General features: G+C 40.0%; 1 long non-coding RNA gene across 8 annotated transcripts; it reads right to left on the bottom strand.

The window, feature by feature from the left end:
* Window positions 1–2890: 2890 nt before the first annotated feature.
* On the bottom strand, window positions 2891–23611 carry LOC106048988 (uncharacterized). Of its 8 annotated transcripts, XR_007159802.2 has the most exons (10): window positions 21516–23611; window positions 20546–20585; window positions 18816–18913; window positions 15988–16092; window positions 14987–15068; window positions 14138–14179; window positions 13676–13851; window positions 8725–8826; window positions 6726–6858; window positions 2891–3218 (listed from the first exon to the last, which is right to left on the bottom strand). It is a non-coding gene; the product is annotated as an uncharacterized lncRNA (long non-coding RNA). The 8 variants fall into 8 exon arrangements; XR_010827711.1 differs by having other exon boundaries at window positions 15988–18913; XR_010827713.1 differs by adding an exon at window positions 13966–14052 and having other exon boundaries at window positions 14138–14219; window positions 15988–23611.
* Between the last annotated feature and the right edge of the window lie 1957 nt (window positions 23612–25568).

The raw sequence follows: 25568 nt of genomic DNA, 5'->3' as shown, positions 1-25568 counted from the left end.
GCATTACAAACAAATAGAAATGCTCTTGAGACAAGGTAGACTGCTTCACCTTTGCTTTTAACTCAGACAATTTGTTGCTTCATTTACCCAATGATTATTACACAACACAGTAATATCCAAGCAGCTTAGATGGTCTAAGAGATCCTTTTTATTATTCACTTACAAACAACAATCTCACCCTCTGGGAATTCAACAATCTATGTTTTAAATAAAATGGAGAGTTAGTGACTAAACAGACCACAGAGAAGAGAGAAAGCAAACACATGAGAAGTGGCTAGGTTTGAATTAAGTTACTACTGCTTGCTTACACGCCTAACTAACCAGTGTGAACATGCAAATAAAGGCTTAAACATTTACAGTCATCAGATTCTACTTATTAGAGGGTTTCATCCGGCATTGCATAAACTAATCGCCCACCAGTCTATCAATTTGGACTTGTATGTTTGGCTTGGCAGTCCTATTAAGTTCAGAGGCTGCAGTTCTACATATTTACAGTACCCTCCTTCTGGTATTATTAACAGCAATGAAATGCTCAGGCACTGAAAAAGCAAGGACATGGTTAAAGCACTAGCTTTTACATAATGTAAATACATAATCGGTCACACAGACATGTCACTGTATAGTTTACTTTTCAGACTGCTTTACAGACAATTGCATCTCTTCTTTATCTTGTGTCCCCACCTGATAACCGATCTGAGCCATTAGACAGTCAGTCAAATACAAAATGCCAATAATATAAAGCAGGTTTCTGTACTGTAAGAATGAAATGAGATGAAAACCAAAATATCTTTTCTGACTGGTAATTTCAAAAAACACTGATTTATGGGTAATGATCTCTGCTGCATTTTAGTAATTGAGATTAAATATTATTAATAGTTTAATTTTTCATAGAAAAATTTTCTTTTAAACTATGCAAGATTTGGAAAAGGATGGTGGGTTTTTGCATCTTCTAATGTTGTACATTAGCACACGTACTGCTGTGAGCTGGTGAGACCACATTTCACATTCTGTGATTTTTAAACAACTAGCTAACATTCAGCAAAGTCCCCATTTGTCTAGTACTCTTGACAGACACAGAACTATAATACCTGAATGAATTAAGGAAAACTCTGAGAAAGAAAAAAAATATGCCGATCACTTATATTTGTGTTGCATTCCTTTAGCTTGTGACAAATACACAAAATGGAAGAGATCTCAAACTGTCAGCACTATTGACTATGAAAAAAAAAAAAAAACTTTAAGCTAAAAAAAGGTTATGATCTAGTACACCAGTTTAAAAACAAAAACTCTGATTTTTTTTTTTTTAACCTGGATCAGCTACTAAATGAGGGAGAAGTTCTGCAGAAAGGTGGAATGTTATCATCTGATGAATGGTCACTGGAGAGAGGTTCTTATGCAATGTCAAATTGCCATACCTGTTCCTCAACAGCAATTTTCCCAAAGAAACAAGTCCCGTTTAAAATTTCACCTCGTGTGCACAGATACTAATCCAGGTCCCAAAAGACACATAATTACTTGCACGCAGTTGTAATGTAACTAACAAGCCATAATCTTCTTATTTTTCATAGTCACAACAACAAGGTTTTGTTCCTCCTACTACATGAAAATGGATCTGATGATGAACCAAAAACGTCCTTTATTGTACAGTGTAGAGATTACTTTCCAGGAACCACTGGGATACTGGAAAATGTATAGACATTGTTAGGTCTCATGATTATATTGTATTTAAGCTAGAGGCCAAATAAACAGAGCTGGACAAAGCATTCTGCTTATAAGAATGCCATTGGCAAATATAACCTAGAAAAACTGTGGGGAACAATATGGTGATCTGATTTAACACGAATTCCTTCATTATACAAACTATTAATGCAGCATGATTAAATATTTCCGATTATAAACTATTTACTATTTATGAACTATTTACGTGTTCCACATAGTTCTGAATATAGCTGTTTGGGATTTTTATTTTTAAAACCCAGGTTTTGTCTTTTCCTTTCCACATTATGAATAATTTACAAGACTTGTATTATAATCTGACATTTAATAATTAATATTAATAATAGCAGCATTTAAAATGTTATCTTAATTAATATCTTGTAAAATACAAAAGTAGGAGAGGATGAGTATCATTTTCCCTAGATTTCCTCCGTCCCACCAGTGACACAGTGGAGTATTCTGAAGTCAAAATAAGTATTAGAAAGATTCATTGGAAGAAAAGTTAGAAAATGCATGGCCCCCCAAATATACGTTTTTAAAAGGACAACCTCTTTTTCTCTGTTTAGCTATAAAATACAGTGCTGGAAGATTCTATATTTACAAAATTAAAGTTCTTCAAGCTTTATAAAACTGTAAATGTTACTAGCTCCATGAAATGTCATGGGAATGTAATTTTGGATGGTTTTGAAAGATGAAGTGACATTTCCAAAAGCACCTAAATGACTTAATAATAAATCCGTAAATGGATGTCAAAGTTAGTTATTGCAGTGTCTGAACTGTCTGCCATTGTCTTGAATTTGTGTTATGCATCCTTCTTCTGGAAAAGCACAGATGAAAAGTTACGCTCCATCTAAACTACAGATGCTCTCTAACAGTGAGATCCACAACTGTGGGCCCCAAATCGTCCATGCTGAACAGTCTGAGAGCATGATAGCTTATGTGTGCTTCCTCTCTCTCTCCAGACTTCCCTACATTTAAGAGTTGATCACTGGCAAGCATTAAATGTCAAAGAAGCTTGTATTCAGGACATGGAGAGTTTGTATTCAGGACATGGAGAATGATGAAAAATTCTCCCAGACCTGGCAATGTTGAAAAATGACAGCCATGCAGAAGTCTATCTGAATTTCCAAAATCGAAGTGCAAAGGACAAGTCTACATGCCTTGATATTTAAGTTCCCACCGCTCCCCATTCATTAATTTTCTTCTGGGATATAAATCCCAACAAGAATATGAGTGGGTTTTTTGTTTGTTTGTTTGTTTTTCAGTTAAAACAAAACAGACTGTATTGTGGCAGTAATCAGCAAGTTAGAACATCACAACGTCACCACTTACGTTGAATAAGAAAAAGAGATTTTATGCCCTTAAACCTTCATCCTTTCCTTTGAGCTCTTCTGGGAACAATTCTTCAATCTGTTCTGTTGAAGTCTTCCTGCTGTCACAATGGGTTAAATAGTCTTCAGAGCAGGAGCTTGACCCTGGTTTCACAGATCTTAGTAGGCGACCTGAGCAGCAGAAAATTGTCACCACAGTGCAACAACTGGTGCTCAGAGCTAAGTTCACATTAAATCTGTGTCAGAATTATTAATGTAAGTATTAACATCAGAAAATTTAAAATACCACTTTAGAGTACTTGACTGTTTAGAAACTTTTGTGGTCATACAGCTCCATTTGGAGACAAAACATGAGCATTCAGACCAGGAATAGGGCCACTACATTTTGGGAAGCTGTTATTCAGTTCTTGCTGTGCATCAGAGCACTACAATGAATTCATGTTTTCCTACATCTCAGCAGACAGCCTTAATCACTGGGCTATGAGCCGTGCATATTTCTGAAATGAATCTCTCTGCTTTCTATGACTAGACGTCATGAAAGACTTTCCCAGAAAGATTCATTGAAAGCATTTACATTTTCCATAAATGTTTGGCTTCACAACTCACTGTTTCTTGCCAGTAGCAAATATCTAAAAAATTCTTGACTGGGTCTAAATTCTCTAAGTAAGCAACATACAGAAAAAAATGTGTTTTTCTAAATCATGTAGATGCATTCAGAACACTAAGTACATTGTCATAGGGACAAAGCTGCACATACATACAAGTGTATGTTAGTTACATACCAAGAAAGTTTGCTTAAGATTGCTTAAAACCACAGATCCAGCTCTGACAGTTGTTCTGGGTGAAATCAAGAATGAAGAGACCTTGAAAAGGGTTCAAATTTCTGCCAGCAACTTGCTGTCTACTTTAAGCACGCTACTTCAAATAATGAAATAAATATTCAATAATATTTGTAAAGGCTGAGATTTTCAGAGAAATCCAAGGGAGGTTTCTCCCTACGTAAATCCCAGTCAAAAATATTAATATTTAACTGAAGTTGAATGGTAAATATTATGCATTGGAGTTTTGCCATTTACCTCAGAGGGTTCAGCAGCACACCCCAAATCCACAGAAAACTACTAGCCACTGCCAGTCCCTGCATTCATATATTTATTTAGAATGAAGAGCTAAATACCCTAAACATTCTAGTATCTCCATTTCAAACAATAAGACAAACAAATATTTATAGAGTAAGGACAAAGAGAAAAAAAATACACAGCCAAACAGTTTACTATGAAAAATAGAAGCTGACCTGAAAAGAGTAAATGCACCATAAGTAGTTCAGTTTGAACACTGCAGCGACACAATCCTCATGCTCTAATTCCTTAGTGACAGTGGCTTTCCTGGCTAATATGAAATATTGAGCCCCAGGCATCTAGCATTAGATAATTCCATCATAATGTTTTAGTTTTTGTAGCCTGAGCCAGCCAAAAGCCTTGCAATGTACTTTAAATTAGTGGGGAAAAGTTTTATTTTAATTCAATGAATTGTTCCACTGCATATAGAGAGAGAGCTTGTGTACTTGCAGACATACATTAAGTACAGAGGGAAGCAGGCTGAACTTCTATGTGACATTTGTGTCTGCAGACACTATCCATCCAACCAGTTACCAATAATTTATCTCTTAATATGATGCAAAATGTTGTACAAGACGTTTTAAATAAAAGTTAAATAAACAATTCTGGCAGCTGTTGACAGCTCTCACTGAAGCAGTAGCAAAGATCTGTAAACAGAAATCACATCCCGACCAAAAACATGCATGTCTAAAAAAAAAAAAAAAATTTGCTGTATATTTTTTTTCCTAAAGAAAGCAAACAAGAGTTATACAGAGAGCGATAAGTTGAAATTGATGGTGTGTGTGCCAAAAAATATCTAGATGCCAGTCTAGCTAGAAACGATACTTTGAACATACAGAAAAGGAGCAGTTTCCTTAGCAACCAGGGCGAAAGCACTAAGAACATCTCTTGTGCTCTGCGCTGTTTCACCCTTCCCCAACTCAGTCTGCCACCTGTCACTCACCGATTTAATTTAGTTTAACATTTTATAAGGTTCAGATGGGAGAATTCCTTCTAGTGGAAGAACCACTAATGTTAAAGAAATTCAGGGAAAAAAAAATCTATCCTACAAACAAGGGTTGTTATATGGATTGTACACCAAATGGAGTGCAGATGAGGCCCCGCACACTAAAGAGTTCTCTGTAGTTTATCAAACTGATGCTGGCCTTTTCAAATACCAGATCACCTCTCCACAGAGCCCCATATTTTGAACCTCCTACTCACCTGGCTTTGTACAAGCCTTTGCAAAACAGCAGAGGAGCTCAGCTGCTGTTCCTTCCCTTTTAATACAATTCTTTCTAAAAGGTAGAGGAGATAATGGCTACATCTGCTTTTTTCAGAGGTATGGACCAATGTTAAGCCACGCACCTGATTACCAAATACTAATAAATTCTCTAATAAACTCTCCCAGAAAAATAACCACCTTGTTTCACTCTGGATAGATAGGTGAGGGGATGGAGAAAAGGTGTCAGATAAATTATCGTTAACACTTTCCCTTCTCCTTCTTCTTTTATATATATATATATACATATAATATTTTTATATCATAGTTCACATTTTCTTTGGTATGTCCAGAATTCTTAACTCTTTTTACAATTTCTCTGTGCCAGCTTTACTGTACGCATTCAGGTTACCTTATACAATTACAGAACCTTCAATTAGTGCATTTAACACCTCTGTCGGTGACATGGACAGCGGGATTGAGTGCACCTTCAGTAAGTTTGCCAGTGACAACAATCTGTGTGTGGGGACCAGAGGGACGTTGACAGGTCTGAGAGGTGGGCCTGTGTGAACATCATGGAGTTCAACAAGGCCACGTGAAAGGTCCTGCACCCATGTCAGGGCAATCCCAAGCCCAAATACAGGCTGGATGATGAGTAGATTGACAGCAGCCCAGCAGAGAAGGACTTGGGAGGGAGATGGGGGGAGCAGAAGGGGAATACAGCTGGGTGAAAAGCTCAACGTGGGCCAGCAATGTGTGCTTGCAGCCCAGAAAGCCACCCGTACCCTGGGCTGCACCAACAGCAGCGTGGGCAGCAGGGCGAGGGAGGGGATTGTCCCCCTCTGCTCTGCTCTCATGAGACCACACCTGGAGCCTGCGCTCAGCTCTGGGGTTCCTAGCACAGGAAGGAAAGGGAAGTATCAGAACAAGCCCAGAGGAGGCCACAAAGATTATCAGAGGGCTGGAGCACCTCTCCTATGAAGAGAGGCTGAGAGAGCTGGGGCTGTTCAGCCTGGAGAAGAGAAGGCTCCATGGAGAGCAGCCTTCCAGTGCCTAAAAGGGGCTACAGGAAAGCTGGGGAAGGACACTTTTTCCCTCTTTTGAGGGACATAGAAATTCTGGAGTGAGTCCAAAGGAGGGCTACTGAGATGATGAGAGGACTGGATCACCTGTCATATGAGAACAAGCTGAGAAAACTGGGCCTGTTTAGCCTGGAAAAAATGACTGACGGGAGACCTCATTAATGTATATAAATATCTGAGGGGAGGGTGTCAAGACGATGGAGTGAGGGGGCATTTCTTTACTATGAGAGTGACAGAGCACTGGAACAGATTGCCAAGAGAGGTTGTGGAGTCTCCTTACCTGGAGATATTCAAAACTCGCCTGGATGCCATCCTGTGCAGTGTGCTCTAGGTGATCCTGCTCGGCAAGGGGGTTGGACTAGCGATCTTCAGAGGCCCCTTCCAACCTCAGTCATTCTGTGATTTGTCAGGGTCTGTAGGGATAGGACAAGGGGCAACAGCTATAAACTAAAAGAGGGGAGATTTAGATTAGACTTGAGGAGGAAATTATTTACTCAGAGGGTGGTGAGGCATTGGAACAGGTTGCCCAGAGAAGCTGTGGATGCCCCATCCTTGGAAGTGCTCAAGGCCAGGCTTGATGAGGCTTTGGGCAACCTGGGCTGGTGGGAGGTGTCCCTGCCCATGGCAAAGGGGTTGGAATTAGATGGTCTTCAAGGTCCCTTCCAAGACGAGCCATTCTATGATTCTATATGCAAAGAAGGCTTTATTTTCTCCAGTGAAAACTTACTGAAAACACTCTGTATTATAAGCTATTTCACTTTAGCAGATATATGTTATTTCACTTTAACATATACATATGACATTTTGATTTGGCACTGTATAGGGTGTGACGTATAGACGATTAGTAGCACTAATATATTCAAGGATGGATTGCTATGCCAATTCAATCCCTTTTGTCAAGCAGCACAAAGAAACTGAAATTGCCAGCATGCAACCAGCAAATAATTCTTCTTCTATTCCTCCCTGCTACTGGGTATGCAAAATTTGTGTTATGAAAGTCACTTTTTAGGGATACAAAGACTTACAGTACAGGAAATTGTCTGCTTTCAAGGCCCACAGAAATTATCAGCTGCTGTGTGTACTGTCAGGAATAAACTATGAACATGAGGTGGAACTGACCTAGCTTATTCCTTTTTCACACCTGCCATGTGAAAGACATAGACAAAGAAACAAAACTCCAGAAACCTAATCTCATGGTGTGGTAACAAGTTGCAAGCCTATTGAACACTTCATTAAATTTCACATTAAAAAAAAAAAAAAAAAGAAGAAGAAGAAAACAAAAAAAAACACTCAAACTTACTTTTTTTGATTACACAATATTTCAATGTTTCTTGGTAACACATCCTAGCATTTCTGAGATATGTCAGAATGAGAAATGCATTGATTCTGCAGAAAGAGACAAGATAGGAATCCCTCTTGACTTTAAACCATCTGTGGTAATTTCTGAAAGTTGGGTAGGTGATGATATCCAAGGACACTTTAATCGCAGACATATTCTGTCATACACATTTTTGAAATATCTATTTAGAAAGACTTATCTCATCTGTTCCTAACTGCTTAATCTATGTAGTCCCTTAGACATAGTTATACTGTCTCAGTTTGGTTTTCAAAAATTAAATAACTGAAAAGTTTCTAAATCCATGTTCCAAACCGAATTTTCCCATTTGTTAAAACATGCTGCAGGATCACAATTCTCAGTCTGAGAATCTAAGCTTCCACTGTTGTAAGTTACTCAAATATAATATCAGGTAATAACAATTTATTATACTTTGCTACTTAAAACAAACAAACAAACAAAAACAACTACCTATTGATATATTTGATAGTACCAAAACAATACGTTGAAAGAAGGTTCTTTTTTCCATGTGTACTTGTAATATTACATATGCTGTTTCTCTGAAGAAATGCTTTGCTCTGTGTGAAGAAAATGCCCTGATGTCCTGCCCATGATGCCCTGATGACCCTGCAGCCAGATGACAGCATGATTCAAATAGCAAAGAAAGGGAGAGATACTTCAGAGTGTTGTTTCCTCTTCCTTTCCACAATCTACTTTATCTCCATCTTTTTCTTCCTTATACATACAACAGTGATAATGTTGAGAAAAGCATGTATAAAGAGCAAAGCTGAGTTTGTGAACCAAAAAAATTCGCATTCATTGATGTAAATGGATCAACAGAGGGGAGGAAAGGAGATGAAGTGTCCAAAAAGAAATGAAAACGGAATGAAGAATGTGATAGAATAAGGAGGGCAGTGCACATGAAGAGAAAGGGGATACTTACAGAGCAACATCTTTCCTACCCCACAGCAGTTAATGGGAATTTTGATTTTGAGAGTCAGAAACTTATCCACAGCATTTAAATATCAGTTGGCAAGCATTTAACCTGCAGATAGAAAGAAAGTGGGAAGATGAGAAAATAATGTCCCTATAGCTATTTAACAGTGAAAAGCTGTCCTTCATTTATCAGCTTTCACAAGTTAATGCTACTGTTTTTAATGTATTTTTTAGATTGTGTTTAGTCTGTTCCAAAGACAGTAACCTGATTATTAACAACAGACAGGAAAAGGAAAGGATCTGATTCAATTGACATGGCTAACCAGCTCTGCCTCATAGCCATATCTTTCAGTTCAATCACATCCATATTTGCAATTTATAGCACTGGCAGCATAAATATGAAAGCTTTGAATGACACTTTTCAATCTGGTAGACAAAAGCTTCATTACTCCCCGTATGTTGTTGAAATGTGAGAGCAGGAATCCAAAATCAAATATATGAGTCCATCAATTATGTTTGGAACTGCAGAGAAAAATATTGGAAAATGAAGTAGCTTAGTGTGGAAGGAGGAGAAGAGAACTAAATCGAGAGGAGTAGTTCAGATGATAGGAACAGCAAAAGAAATCAGTGTGCCATTAACACTGGTTATATTCTTCAGGTTAGGAAGGAGAGTTTTCCCTCTAGTTTCACTATCTTTTAGGTCCTGAACCTCTGTTAGCACTACTACCACCTATAATGTTACTGGATACCTTACAGACCTACTTAGAGAAGAAAATTAGGCACTTGGGAAATTCTTTGTTATAAAGCAGATTTATATCATAAGAAAGGGAGAGAAAAAATTGGTCATATTTTTGTGGCTCTCCATGTAAGTTCTGACCCCCATTATACAAAAAAAAAAAAAATTCTAAGACTTTGAAAAAGGTGAGGATTGTAGGTAAACCCTTTTAAACAAAATAAAAGTGAGCTGAAAGAACAATTGAACTTGCAGGAACATAGGTGCCATCAGAGGGATCAGAACACTTGATAAACCATAAATACATATAAACACAGAACTAAAATAGTAAAATAGTCCATGAGCTACCAAACAATATTTAAATTATTAGGTACAAATACTACAGCAACAGCCTTTCTGCAGTGCTGGTGTCTTTGGTTAGCCAGTCTTGCACTGCTAATAAGTCTGCCTTTACCATGGACCTGACTTCTCTCCCTAAAGCAGGCTCCCTAATGCAAGATCCTCTGGGAACAGCTTAGGGTGGTCAGCTCTAGTGGTCCTTCCAGCCTTCCCCTGCCTCTGTGCCTTCCATTCAGCTATATTTCTCTCCCCAGGACAATATAGGAGCAGAAAAGACATCCTTAGGTTCACAGAATAAGCAGAGAGGGAAAGAGAGTCAATTACTGGGACCTGTATCTCAGATCAGAGACGAAAGAATACCAGAATGCCTATTTTTTGCAGCCCTCAAGTGTGAGGTGAAACAGGCTAATGTCAGATCAGATCTCAGATACTGAATAAAGGTAAATAGAGATGAATAAAAGATCAGGAGAACGGTAGGTTCAGAGGAAAGATTTCCATGTCCTTATTCACAGTTTTCTGAAAACCTATAGATTTTTCTCCACTGGAGCCTTACTACTATTGCAATATTTTTACCAATGCCAAGTTCCTCAAACCATGTACCACAAATATTGTGATTATTGTCAATCACTAAATAATTTCCCCCCTTTTGTCCTTCTCGTTTTGGATGGATTGTTACGGCTTGTCTTTGAAAAACTAATGTAGAAATTCACTGCAGCATGTCTCAGCAAAGTATAGTTGCTACTCTATGTAAAAGAAAGCGCCCCCAGCAAGATTAAAAAGGAAAAAAAAAAAAAAAGTTAAGTCCATTAGCTTAAATCATCAGCTAAACCCAAGGGTCTGAAATAACACTGTTTCAGAATCAAGGCTTTCCAGGCATGGGCAACAGTCCTAGAGATGTAACATAAGGGCAATGGCAAAAGCCTTCTTTGATACCCCGTTTAACAAGAACATTCTTTGGACTAATCTTTAATATACCCTCTAAAAGACTTGCATAGTTCTTGTCTGCAGGTGCAACATAATGTCAAAAGAAATTGGAGAAAGAGAAAATCACAAAAGTTACAGAGCCTCTGTTCAGTCAACATAACTAACAAAAAAACCCTTCACTTTTTTCCACACCACTTGAATCTCTACGGCCATGCTTGACACTTCCTCAAGAGGTTTGCAGAGCTTCCTGCTCCAAGACAGAATGGAGTACCACCAAAATAGCCTCTTCAGTTAATCAATATTAATTAATTAAAAATATTAATATTCTTGCCTTTGCAAGAACCCTACACTCCGAGTTAAACAAATATAAAAAATAGGAGAAAAAATATATTGAACTTCTAAAGCTTGAGGAATAACACTGTAAGGTGACTCCCTTTCTACTTTCTAACTGAAATAAAGAATCATAGAATCATAGAATCATAGAATATCCTGAGTTGGAAGGGACCCTTAAGGATCATCAAGTCCAACTCTTGATACCGCACAGGTCTACCCAAAAGTTCAGACCATGTGACTAAGTGCACAGTCCAATCTCTTCTTAAATTCAGACAGGCTCGGTGCAGTGACCACTTCCCTGGGGAGCCTGTTCCAGTGTGCCACCACCCTCTCTGTGAAGAACCCCCTCCTGATGTCGAGCCTAAATTTCCCCTGCCTCAGCTTAACCCCGTTCCCGCGGGTCCTGTCACTGGTGTTAATGGAGAAAAGGTCTCCTGCCTCTCGACACCCCCTTACGAGGAAGTTGTAGACTGTGATGAGGTCTCCCCTCAGCCTCCTCTTCTCCAGGCTGAACAGGCCCAGTGACCTCAGCCGTTCCTCGTACGTCTTCCCCTCCAGGCCTTTCACCATCTTCGTAGCCCTCCTCTGTACACTCTCCAACAGTTTCATGTCCTTTTTATACTGTGGTGCCCAGAACTGCACACAGTACTCGAGGTGAGGCCGCACCAGCGCAGAATAGAGCGGGACAATCACCTCCCTTGACCTACTAGCGATGCCGTGCTTGATGCACCCCAGGACACGGTTGGCCCTCCTGGCCGCCAGGGCACACTGCTGGCTCATATTCAACTTGCTGTCAACCACGACCCCCAGATCCCTCTCTTCTAGGCTGCTCTCCAGCGTCTCATCGCCCAGTCTGTACGTGCAGCCAGGGTTTCCCCGTCCCAGGTGCAGGACCCGGCACTTGCTCTTATTGAACTTCATGCGGTTGGTGATCGCCCAACTCTCCAACCTATCCAGATCCCTCTGCAAGGCCTTTCCACCCTCATTCGAGTCCACAACTCCTCCAAGTTTGGTGTCATCAGCAAACTTGCTCAAAATACCTTCTATTCCTACATCCAGATCGTTTATAAAAATATTGAAAAGTACCGGCCCTAAAATGGAGCCTTGAGGGACCCCACTGGTGACCGCCCGCCAGCCTGACGCAGCCCCATTTACCATAACCCTTTGGGCCCTGCCCGTTAGCCAATTGCTCACCCATCGTATGATGTTTTTATTTAGCTGTATGGTGGACATTTTGTCCAGTAGGATCCTATGGGAAACCGTGTCAAAAGCCTTGCTGAAGTCCAAAAAAATCACATCAGCTGGTTTCCCTTGGTCCATCATACGGGTGATCTTATCATAAAAGGAAATCAGGTTAGTTAGGCAGGACCTGCCCTTCACAAACCCATGCTGGCTGCGACCAATGACTGCTTTGTCCCCCAGGTGCGCCTCAAGAAGTTCAAGAACCATCTTCTCCATGATTTTACCAGGCACTGACGTGAGACTGACAGGCCTGTAATTGCTAGGGTCTTCTTTCTGACCCTTCTTGTAAATCAGCACAACATTTGCCAGCTTCCAGTCTACCGGGACCTCTCCAAATTCCCAGGATCGTTGAAAAATAATTGAGAGAGGTTCCGCGATGACGTCCGCCAGCTCTTTCAGCACCCGGGGATGAATCCCATCCGGACCCATGGACTTGTAGGGATCCAGGTGGAGTAGCAAATCCCGCACACGTTCAGGGTCGGTTGGGAGTTTGTCATCCCCACCGTCCCGGTCCTCCAGCTCAGGGCACCCTGGGTCCCGAAGCCCATCATCGGCATTGAAGACAGAGGCAAAGAAGGCGTTAAGCGTCTCTGCTTTGCCTATGTCATTGTCTGTGAGGAGACCTTCCCTATCAAGGGGCGGCCCTATGTATTCTTTAGTTCTCCTTTTTCCATTCACATATCTGAAAAAGCCCTTTTTATTTTCTCTCACAGACACAGCCAGCTTCAACTCTAGGTGTGCTTTGGCCACACGAATTTTCTCCCTACAAACACGAACAGCATCCCAGAAGAGAATGTTTATTTATGTCTGGAAAGCTAAGCAGCCAAATATAATGGAATACTAGTGATTAAAGACAAAACTACAAGGGAAAATAGATCTTTCACCTAAATCTATCACATACAGTTTAAAAGGGTATATTAAATTCCAACCCCATCTCTCTTAACAGCACACAAAGTTTTGCTGCACCCATTATTTCAGTCAGTTGCATTGTTAGCTGGTATTCTCAAGCCACATTAATAATTTATACAAACTTTATTTAAGTCTTTTAATTAGACATGTAATTATAATAGCCAGTAAAGCATCATTACAAATTATCCCTCTAATAGGAGTTCTCCAATCAACTTTATCTGCTTTTATAATGCACTAAGCACAGAATAAATTGGGGGGGGGGGGGGGGGGGGGGGTGGATTATATATCCTTTTGTTTTGTTTTGTCACATTAGACACAAATCTGAAATTTTAACATTCATGTTCTTCACACTGCCACCACCAGCATTCTGCAATCACCTAAATTCACTCAGGTTCCTCCAGGAAGTGTTTCTATTTCTACTTCAGAGTATAAGCAAGATTTTCATTCATATAGGACTGAACTCTGCACTCATGCTTACTTTTTTCTGGAATTTGCAGCGTAGGACTTGCTCCTTTTGTCAGAATCTACAGAAACATCCATTAGAAATTCTCAGGCTGCACACGTGATACACTCATCACCAGGTACAGTTCCCCAGGGAAAACATAGGCTTCATCCAGTCACTTCACCAGTGAGTACAGAAGTACTCCAAGCAACCTGGAAGGACATTTATAAGAGAGACTGAGAAAGGCAGCAAACTTCTAATTATGTGAATAAGCAGAAGTAATTTTTTTTAAAAAAATGATATGAGGTGGAAACAAGAATACAGACCTATAATTTTAAAACCTAGGAAACAGTCCTAACCCTAAAATTCTGAGGAAAGGGACACATCCTTTTCTCCAAGTGAACTTCATGGACCTGAAGCCAGTAGAGAAACAACGTCTTAGTTTCTAGTGAATGTTTATAGCTAATGTTCGAATACCTCACTATGATAGCAACTTACCTCAGGTGTCTCCACGTTTGACCTGGTCTTCAATCTTCATCACTATTTATAATGAGAATAAAAATTTAGTCAGCCTGCTCAGCTAAAGAAAGAAACAGAACAGGAAAGACACTGTCAAATGCACCAGTAAAGAAAAAAGACACCATTGGTTTTATAGATGAAGAATAAGATGAAACTGAAAATATCACTCTTGTACATTGCAGTCACCTATGTAGAAGACCTGACCACCTCTGTACAAAAAGTTAGAGATCAACAACTATCCTCATCTCAGAAAGGTGTCACCTGGTCACCTTCAGCCTGATTAGGCTTCTCAGGAGGGAGGCAAACACATAATCTGTATGTATACATGCATGCACTGAAGTTTTAAAAGGGTTGTAATAACAAATATTGTCTGTTTTCTGCAACTGGTAAACTCCTAAACGATACCCTAGGTTTCCTGTATTTACTTTCAGTTGCTCAGGAAAGCAAAGATTATCTAGTGCAATTTCCAGTTATTGTCTAACTCTTCATTCCCATCCTCAGTGTTTTCAGCAGGCTTCACTGATGGACAGAGTCTAAACGTGATCAATTTCCCAAATGAAACCGTCAAGCAACAGAAAACAACAGACACACTTTCAGCATATAAACCCATCTCCACCACCAGATCTTTAATTACTTAATATTTATAGTACTTTTAATATTTATTATTTTTTGTTTATAAATTTATTTATAAATATAATTTATTTATCATACATATTTAAATATTCAAAATTTATGCAAAGTAAGGCATTCCTTCAATGAATGATCATGAATCCTCATAAATTGGTAGAAATAACAGAGTTACTAGATGATCTTTTTTACTGTACGTACCACGCTTATGCTGCATATGCTGCTCAGAAATATTACAATGTGAAATGGGGTGCTACTGCTACCACACAGCTCAGGTGACCTACTACATAAAAAAAAAAAAAAATAAAAGTTTTTTAAAAAATATAAATCAGGTACTCAAAACCTTGAAGCAAGATAATCTTAAGACATATGTACTATCTACGTGGTGCAACATCTTTCTTAATGTTCTGTCAAGATTTTAATGGATTCTTCTGCCACTTATAAAGTACTATAAAAATATAGAAGAGGTGTCTACATCCAAGCCTATTGAAATACATCATGGATTATACTCAGGCTTCTCCTATTCTCTTTAGTATTTGGAATGCAACCAACTATCTAAAACTCATCACACTCAGAGTCTCCCTTCAAATGAATGCCATTCTCAGAGTACTCCAGCATAAACTTAGATTTAAACTGTTTGCCTGAAGTTTTCTTCTTTTTTTTTTTTATATTTTATCACACTGTGAGATAGAAGAGTGCTATGTGATCAGTTTATTACAAGAGCAAAACAAGAATAATATTATTCTATTAACAGTCAAATTGTTACATCATTATCTTCACAAGTTGCATGAAAAAAAGTTAGCAATGTATTTAGGTAAGTTATTCAGAGAATTCAAATTGTATGACTGGTTGCATCTGTTTATTCTGACACCTCTTTGGAAATTCTGAACTTTTTCGGTAGGGAGAAGCTCTTGTCCATAATTTTCAGAATTGAAATTTTTCTCTGAAAACTTTAAAATGATTATAAACATCTTTCTTCTATCAATCAAATTTGTAGCTACAGTGATAATCACTGTTCTTTCATTTCTGAATAAGCATTCACAGTAAATAAATTAAATACAAAAGTGAAAATAAAATGGTTGAATAAACTTTCAACTAACAATAAGTAATCAATATACCTATTATTCTTTAAGAATTTTGCTGCTGACACCCTTAAAAGTCACTCAGAATTTATAATTTGACTTTAAAATAAAGGTTCTCACATCAGTAGTTTCACAGAATCACAGAATCATTGAGGTTGGAAACTTGGTGTCGTCTGCAGTTACTCATGGTGCACTCAATAACCAGCAGAACTGGAACTTCATAGCCTATAGAAAATTGTTCATGTAAAAGTATCAATAAAAGTTCTTTAGGCAACAAAATCACTTGAAGTTTGAGACTATCATGTCTGAGATACTTGAAAGGATGAACTGTTAAAGGTAGACCAAAAGGGTACTTTCCTTTTATTTGGTATAATAGGTACTGAAGAGGACCTTGGAAAACTACTCAGCTTCCTTTTCAGAGTAGTAAGTTTCCTTTTCAGACCGTCGTAATTGCTGAGATCAAACAAGTTAGCTCATACAGAGTGGTACTGTACACAGAATGAATATAATTATTTTCTTCAGAGTCAGTAGTAACATAAAGTAAATCATAGAATCATAGAATCATTTATGTTGGAAAAGAGCTCTCAGACCATCTAGTCTAACCTTTAACCCAGCACTGCCAAGTCCACCATTAGACCATGTCACCAAGCTCTACATCCACACATTTCTTGAAGACCTCCAGGAATGGTAATTCAACCACTTCCCTGTGCAGCCTGTTCCTACGCTGCACAACCCTTTCAGTAAATAAATTTCTCCTAATATCCAACCTAAACATCCCCTGGCACAACTTAAGGTCATTTCCTCTCGTCTTATCATTTGGTGCTTGGGAGAATAGACCAATCCCCACCTCGCTACAGCCTCCTTTAAGGTAACAGTAGAGCACAATAAGGTCTCACCGTGAGCCTCCTTTTCTCCAGGCTAAACAACTCCAGCTCCCTCAGCCACGCCTCATAGGACTTGTTCTTCATACCCTCTGCCAGCTTCGTTGCCCTTCTCTGGACTCACTCGAGCACCTTGATGTCTTTCTTGTTGTGAGGGGTGCAAAACTGAACGCAGTGTTTGAGGTGCAGTCTCACCAGAGCTGAGTACAGGGGGACAATCACTTCCCTAGTCCTTCTGGCCACACTGTTTCTTCTACAAACCAGGAAGCTGTTGGCCTTCTTGGCCACCTGAGCACACTGCTGGCTCATATTCAAACATTTGTTGACCAATGTTGACCACGTGCCTTTCTGCCAGGCAGCTTTCCAGCCACTCTTCCCCCAGCCCGTAGCATATCATGGGGTTGTTGTGCCCCAGGTGCAGGACCCGGCACTTGGCCTTGCTGAAATTCATACAGTTGACCTCAGCCCATTAGTCCAGCCTATCAAAATCCTATCCTCAAGAAGATTAACACTCCCACCCAATTTGGTGTCATCTGCAAACTTACTGAGGATGTACTGAATCCCCTTGTCCAGACCATTGATAAAGATATTGAAGAGAATGGGCCCCAACACTGAGCCCTAGGGGATATGACTAGTGACTATCCTCCAGCTGGATTTAACTCCATTCACCACTACTCTTTAGGCCCAACCACCCAGCCATTTTTAACCCAACAAAGCATACACCTGTCCAAGACAGGAACAGCCACTTTCTCCAGGAGAAAGCTGTGGAAAACACTGTCAAAAGCCTTACTGAAGTCTAGGTAAACCCCATCTACAGCCTTTCCCTCATCCACTGAGTGTGTCATCTTGTCGTGGAAGATCAGGTTCATCAACCAAGACCAGCCTTTGATAAACCCATGCTGACTGGGCCTGAGCACCTGGTTGTCCTGTAAGTGCTGCATGATGGCACTCCAGATAATCTGCCCCATGAGCTTCCCTGGCACTGAGGTCAGACTGGGAGTTTCCCAGATCCTCCTTCCAGCCCTTCTTGTAGATGGATGTCCCATTTGCTAGCCACCAGCTAACTGGGACCTCCCTTGATAGCCAGGACAGCTGATATATTATGGAAAGTGGCTTGGCGAGCATTTCCAACAGCTCCCTCAGGCTTCATTCTGCTCCCCATCTCTATCTTCCATCTTAGGAGCCTGAATACCCACAGAATAAAGTCTTGCTGCTAAAGACTGAGGCAAAGAAGGCCTTAAGTAGCTCTGCCTTTTCCTCATTTCTTGTCACTATGTTTCCCTTCTTTTTCATCTTTCAACACGTGGGGACAGCCTGCTCCTCCACCTTGAAGATTTCCTTCTTGAAGAGTGTCCAAGTTTCCTGGACTCCTCTGCCCTTCAGGATTGCCTCCCAAGGGAATCCGCCAACCAACTTCCTTAACAGGCCAAACTCTCCCCTCTGGAAATCTAGGGTGGCAGTTCTGCATGTTTCTCTGAACTATCTCTTGTTTATCAGACATACATGTCAAATATAACACCTCCTCCATCAGAAGGTACATCCAGTGAACTAATTTAAAATATTTATAAATGAAAATATTATTCATCCTTACAACAGATATCAGCACACCAAAAAATAATTAAAGACAATGAAATATTGTTATAATGTGATTAAATCTATACCCACTTCTCATCCACCTGTTTTTGCAAATTCTCCTCTACGCAAACAGGCTACACAAGTAAAAATTGTTTGCTTTTCACAGTCTGATTTCTCCGTAGGATCCCTTGCCAGCCTCTTCTTATTCCTTCATTCCCCACGATCCTATGATATTTAGGGACTCAAGTACTGTGATGAGAGAATATTCCCTTTGGGTTCTGTCCTCTCTCCTCTGGCAATACTGTGAAATCATTATCTAACAGCTTTAAACGTGACACCAGCACTGGAGTGCAGAGATTCTCCTTATTTTAGCTTTTCTTTTTCTCCCCTGTGTATTTTCTTCAATAACCAGATTGCTCCATTAATGTAAATCATCAGCAAAAGGGGCATATGATGTCCATAAAAAGTGCAACATTTCTTACCGTTTCTTACCATTTCATATGAAGAAACTCTATATTCCATTGTTTTCATCCTGAAAGATGACTCTGATTTTAAGTCCTTTCAACGAGAGCAGAGTATACTAACTGCATCTGAAGTAAATATTATTGAAGATTTTTTCACTGGTGTTATTGGACTTTAGATATGCCAATATCACTTTATTGAAAAACAATTCTGGCTACCTAAAATAAACATGTTAACTTATCTTTCAAGTAATGAGACAGTAAGCATGTGCTATATGAAATATTATGCACTTGATGCAGAAATCTTTGTGAAGTCTTTCTATTATACCCACTATCAGGAAAAAAAAAATAAATAAAATAAAATTATAAAATAAAAACATCTCTGAGGTCCACATAACCAAATATGTCTCTGACAACAGGTGTATCACAATAAAATAAACAAACAAAACAAAAAAGTGTGCCATAAGTTACTATTTATAAGGGACAGCCTTACAAGTTATATCATAGTAGAAGCTTGGTCTGACCTGTATAAGTTCAACAGAAAAACAGATCTATTACCACACAAAGTGGTGTCACTTGCTTGGCACATAGAAATTTACTGTCTTTTATTTACCTGAAGTAGCTATTTTCTGATTTGGTGCACATAAAATTTTCACTTATCAGTTTAGGCTCCTTCTCATCTTTACAATTTATTTTTACATTACTTACAGTAAAAGGACATATCAATTTATTTTTTGATTCAGCAGTTCTTAGGCATTAAATCTAACCTTTTGGAAACAAAACAGAAGTTAAACAGTCCTATTGCCATACATAATTGAAGTAAATATTAAGGAACAACTGGCCTTTGGAGGAATTCCACAGTTGTTCTGTGTTCCTTATAAGAACACGTAAGGTATTACAAAACCAAAAGATGAGGGAAAAAAATGAAGCTGCAGCAATGTACTTTATCTCAGGTATCCTGTTAAATGCAATCTTTTATGTCAAGAATAAACTGCAAGTAGCGTAGCCAAAGCCTTAGCATGGTAGGTCACTGGCCCAGCAAAGCAAGTAGTGCAGAAAGCATGATCTAATTTAAGGAACTAAAATGTATTCTCCATTCAAATTGTAACCTGAGCCAGAAATTCAGTTAATGAACTGTATCAAGAGACTACATCTAATAGACAGGGTCATAGGGTCAGACCAAGTCAACTCATCAGTCTTACACAGGGAGATTAGCAACTACCCAACTTTGGGCCCTTTCACTTTTTTAACCTTATGCAGCGTATGTAACTTATCTGTATGCTATGCAAGCTTCGTCCGAAATCCTTAGCTGAGTGGGGTCAGTAAGCAGAAACAAAAAACTTGTCTCTTGCTGACTGAAAAACACAGAAATCACTGATGAGGCTGGTACCCAAGTGCATCTGTGATTTTTGCCAAATTATCACACTAGAGGGTTCGGCTTTGGTTTGCATAGATGTACTGTAATTTTTACACAGCCTCAGTCCAGAGGTATATGCCGGTGGGAAAATCACTGTGGTTTTTGAATCTGTAGCAGTCTGATGGATGGTCTTGATGCCCACACACATTACCCTTACACTTGAATGTACTGCCCTACAAAAGCAAAGTTTCTTTTGAATTTGTTTAAATATTTCTCACATTGTGTACAAAATAAAACAAAATAAAGTAAAATTCTAGGAGACCCTCACATTTTTATTTATCAGCGCTTGTAATTTCTTCCTCATAGGGTTATTATCAGGAGGAAGCTGGTGACAAGAAACTTACCTCAGAAGAGTATTAGTAGCCACACATTAAGGACAGCATGCTGTTCAAAAAGAATGTTAATAAGAGGCTAAGTAATTTTACTATTAACAGAAAGGAAATATAAAGACTTACAAGGTCAATCCATCACTGTTTCTGTGAACATCTTTGAAATTATTCCTTCACAGTGAAAAAATGCATATATATATTTTGTGTTATTCTCATTACAGGTGAAATGACAATCCTCCCATTCCATTACTAAGTTTCCAGCAGATAATACACAATGATTTTAGAAAATTGAGTATACTAATATGGAAAATTTCAGACTTTCTCATGTATGCTATCTATGGAAATATTATTTTTGGCACACATTACCAGAAAATTGTTTGTCAAAAAAAGTTATGTAACAAATTTGTTAACAACAACATAACATGAATTTTCCTTTGCAACTTAGATTCATGATTCTGTAAAATCTAGTTTCCAAAAGAATGAAATATGGCATTTAATTCAATGTATCCAATTCAGAAAAAAAAAAAAAAAAGACAATGTATTGCTCTCATTTCTTATTCTCATCAGCCTAACATTTTAATTCTCAATAAATAAATAAATAAACAAATAAAATAAAGATTATGCACTTCTGGGATGTCAGTGTGAATCACAAGCAAAATATTCATTCATTGTTTTTCAGGTCCAGTTTTTCATCAAAGGAAAATCAAAACATGAAAGCTTTGGTGGTAAATGTAGTATTAGAAAAATAAATACAATCTGGAGACTGTGAACTTACTTCCTACGACTGTGTTTTGTTGTAGTTTATGCTTCATGCCTGATCCAAAATCTAATAAGGCAATAGTATTATTTTAATAGGTTTCAGACTCATTCCAGAATGGCCTATTTATAATGTAAATGAAGACACCAACAGTTATGAACACAGAGACAGAAAACCAAACAGTCATGGAAGCAGAAATAGCACAGTGACATAGTTTCACATGCTCACCTATTGATAGACAGTACACTGCACAGACTTTGTCTTCTGTAGTTTTTGCTAGTATCTCCAGCTTTTCATACATTATGATCCTAAATCACATAATTAGTCTCAATGGAGTGGAACTGGACAACTTTCTGAGAAACTTGGTATGTGTTTCTTAAGCGTGACAGTTCAGTCATCTCCAGAGAAGGAGCCTCCACAGCCTCTCTGGGCAACCTGTGCCAGTGCTCTGTCACCCCCACACAGTAAAGTGCTTTCTCACATTTAGCTGAAACCACCCGTGCTTCAGGTTGTGCCTGTTGCCTCTTGTCCTGTCTCTGGGCACCGCTGAAACAAGTCTGGCCCCATCTTCTTGACACCTTCCCTTCAAATATTTCTATACATTGATGAGATCCCCTCTCAGCCTTCTCTTCTCCAAACGAACCAGGCTCTGCTCTCTCAACCTCTCCTCATATGACAGATGCTCCATTAGCTCCATCTCCTTCTTGTTCTGGGGAGCCCAGAACCAGACACTGTTCCCATGACCTGCTGGCAACACTCTTGAATGCACCCCAGGATACCATCAGCCTTCCTGGACACAAGGACACTTTGCTGTCTCATGGTGAACCTGCTGTCCACAAAGACTCCCAGGTCCTTCTCCCCAGAGATGCTCTCCAGCAGGTGAGCCCCCAGCCTGTAATGGTGCTTGGGGTTATTCCTTCAGAGGTGCAGGACCCTGCACTTGTCTTTGTTGAACTTCATGACGTCCCTCTCTGCCGATGCTCCAGCCTGTCCAGGTCCCTCTGAATGGCAGCACAGCCCCCTGGCATATCAGCCACTCCTCCCAGTTTTGTGTTATCTGCAAACTTGCTGAGGGTGCTCTCTGTTCTATCATCCAGGTCATCGATGAAAAATTTGGACAACATTGGACCCAGTACTGACCCCTGGGGCACACTGGTAACTACAGGCCCCCAACTAGACTCAGCACTGCAGATCACAACCCTCTGAGCTCTGCCATCCAGACAGTTCTCAATCTACCTCACCGTCCACTCATCTAGCCTGCACTTCCAGAGCTTGCCTATGAGGATATTAGGAGAGACAGTGTCAAAAGCCTTGCTGCAGTCAAGCTAGACAACATCCACTGTTCTCCCCTCATCTACCCAGCCAGTCGTCCCATCACAGACGGTTATCAGGTTGGTCAAGCACGATTTTCCCTTGGTAAGCCCATGCTGACTACTCCTGATCACCACCTTCTCCTCCATGTGCTTTGAGATGACCTCCAGGGTGAGTAATTGCATCACCCTTCCAGGGACAGAGGTGAGGCTGACTGGTCTGTAGTTTTCTGGGTCCTTCTTGCCCTTTTTGAAGACTGGGGTGACATGGGTTTTCTTCCAGTCTTTAGGCACCTCTCCTGTTCTCCACAACCTTTCAGAGATGACAGAGAGTGGCCTAGCAAGGTCAAGAGTTCACACACCCTCCTTACGCTTCAAAAACTTTACAGAATCAGAAAATGCTACAACTGATTAACTTAATTTCTTTTGCAGCCACCTTTCTTGTTGTATTTAGCTTGCTCACCATGCCAAGGGAAATCAGCAGTACCATTGATTCTGTTAGTTGTTACTCAGCCTTTTACATTTCAGCTTCTTGCTGATTTACTGAAAAATGAAGTAAACTTTATGTTACAAAAAAAAAAAAAAGCACAAGCACACAAGTGCATGGAAAACTTCTTTAAAGTGTCAGGTTAATAAAAACCTGCCCCATTCAAAGAACTTCAAGATTATTTGTTTCTAACATCTCTAACCTTATTCACATCACCTTAGTGTGACAGTGCTCTCATTGCTTGTCAAAGCAACGTACTGATCTTAGTCTATGAAGTTAATGCAGTTTGTGATAGTGAAGGAAATAGCTTGCTGTATTGTTGCTCTTGTTAACATCCATCTCATCAGCAGGAAAAGCCTTATCCATTAAATTCCTCTTTAGCTTTCTTTTGTCCAAGACAAGGAACAAGAGTATCTCTGACAGCAAGGTAACTCAGCCTTAAACAAGTAGCATCTCTCTGACCTTAGGCTGCCTACCTCTGCAAAAGCTGGTGAAGGAAACAGGGAAGAGAAGGTTGGGAGGTGGGGGTGGCGTGGGAAGGGAGAGAAGTAACAACAGTTTCAGAGTTGTCACTGACTACGTCTAAGTGTTAACCACCAGTTTTGAATACAGACACACAAAATTAAGCATCTAGGTAAAAAGTGTGATTGCATGAATTATAAAATTAATAAAATGGGTTGGAAGTATCTATGTGAAACAGGTAAAATCCATATAATAAAAGGAAGGGTCCATATAATCCACAAAGGCAGAGAAAGACGGAAACATGAAGGAAAGAAATAACTAGACAAAAAGTAAAGACAATAGAGGTAGAATCCACTTCCTTTATGCACACAGAATTAAGAAATCTGGTACTTGACTCTGTCACTCAGTGTCACTGCATGGTTAGCACAGAGAATGTGATTTATAAACATATTTATATGGATAAGTTCAGAAAGAGAAGACTTGCACTTGTAGAGTGTTATTTTTCTCCACTAAAGAAAGTCAGGACAAGTAGATCATATGCACATATATAGACACTAAAACTACAGATTTGGAGAGAAGTATGAAAGATTTATTATTGTTTAGGACTGTACAGATACTTTGCTCTGTTTAGCAAAAGTGCTCATGGCGCTATAATTGATGCATATTGAATAAGAGAAAAGACAATCTGGAGCCTTTTCTTACTCACTAGAGTACTTCAAAAGATACACAAAACCAATATTAAGAACAGCATCTGTATTAAGATCAGCATCGGTTGTCCTTAGCTCTCAAGTTACACTCACAATTAGACTCAAGTAGCAAGGAAACCTTCCATTAACACTTTAAAAGCCCTTGGACAGTTTTGTACCTGTATGTCTTGCACTGACGATGAAGAGTCTTGCAGATCCTTCTATATGACATGTATTGTTTGCATTATGCTATTGATGTGATTAGACAGAAAAAGCAGGGATTCCTGAAAATAACCACTTGATTTAAAAGGCCTCAATTTTAGATCTTATCAGCAAGGAAGACCAAGAAAATCAAGAGCGATCTACCACACACTGATTAGTCATACTGCTTCCAGAAGAGCTTCAGTTTAGTCAGCTGGGAGAGCTGGATAAGGGGGAAATATTATGCATTTATATTACACAGCATATATGGCTCCTTTGGCTCCAGTGTAAGCAAAGCTATTTTCCACAGGTATCACGATATGTTTGACAGAATCATGATACTTACCAGAGCAGCGTGAAGATACGCACCTGGAACACAGTCCACGATCTTCCTCCCTCTGATGGTTTTACCCAGCTGGGCAGCCAAACTCCAACAAAACCGCTCTCTCACTCCCCCTCCTCAAAGGGAAAGGGGGAGAAAATACAATGCAAAGGGCTCAAGGGTTGAGATAAGGACAGGGAAATCACTCACCAATTACCATCATGGGCAAAACAGACTCAGGGCGGGCCCCCCACGGGCGGCAGCTCCCCCCAGACCCCCTGCTCCTGCGTGGGCTCCTCTCCACGGGCTGCAGCTCCGGCCCGGGGCCTGCTCCTGCGGGGGCTCTCCATGGGCCGCAGCCTCCTCCAGGCCACATCCACCTGCTCCACCGGGGGCTCCTCCACGGGCTGCAGCGTGGAGATCTGTTCCGTGTGGGACCCATGGGTGCAGGGGGACAGCCTGCTCCACCAGGGGCCTCTCCCTGCACAGGCCGCAGGGGAACTGCTGCTGCCTGCCTGGAGCACCTCCTGCCCTCCTGCTGCACTCACCTTGGGGCTGCAGGGCTGCTGCTCACTCCTCTCTCTCCCAGCTGCTGCTGACCAGCAGTTTTTGTTCCCTTTCTTAAATCTGCTCTCACAGAGGCACAACTAACATCGCTTCTTGGCTCAGCTCTGGCCAGCGGCAGGTCCCTTTGGAGCTGGCTGAAACTGGCCCTTATCTAACATGGGGCAGCTTCTGGATTCTTCTCACAGAAGTCACCCCTGCAGCCCCCCAACTACCAAAACCTTGCCACATAAACCCACTACACTCCCC

This window comes from Anser cygnoides, chromosome Z (assembly GCF_040182565.1).
Source record: "Anser cygnoides isolate HZ-2024a breed goose chromosome Z, Taihu_goose_T2T_genome, whole genome shotgun sequence".
NCBI lineage: Eukaryota > Metazoa > Chordata > Aves > Anseriformes > Anatidae > Anser > Anser cygnoides.
Note: the sequence above shows the minus strand (reverse complement) of the source record. Positions and strands in the feature narration are given on the sequence as shown.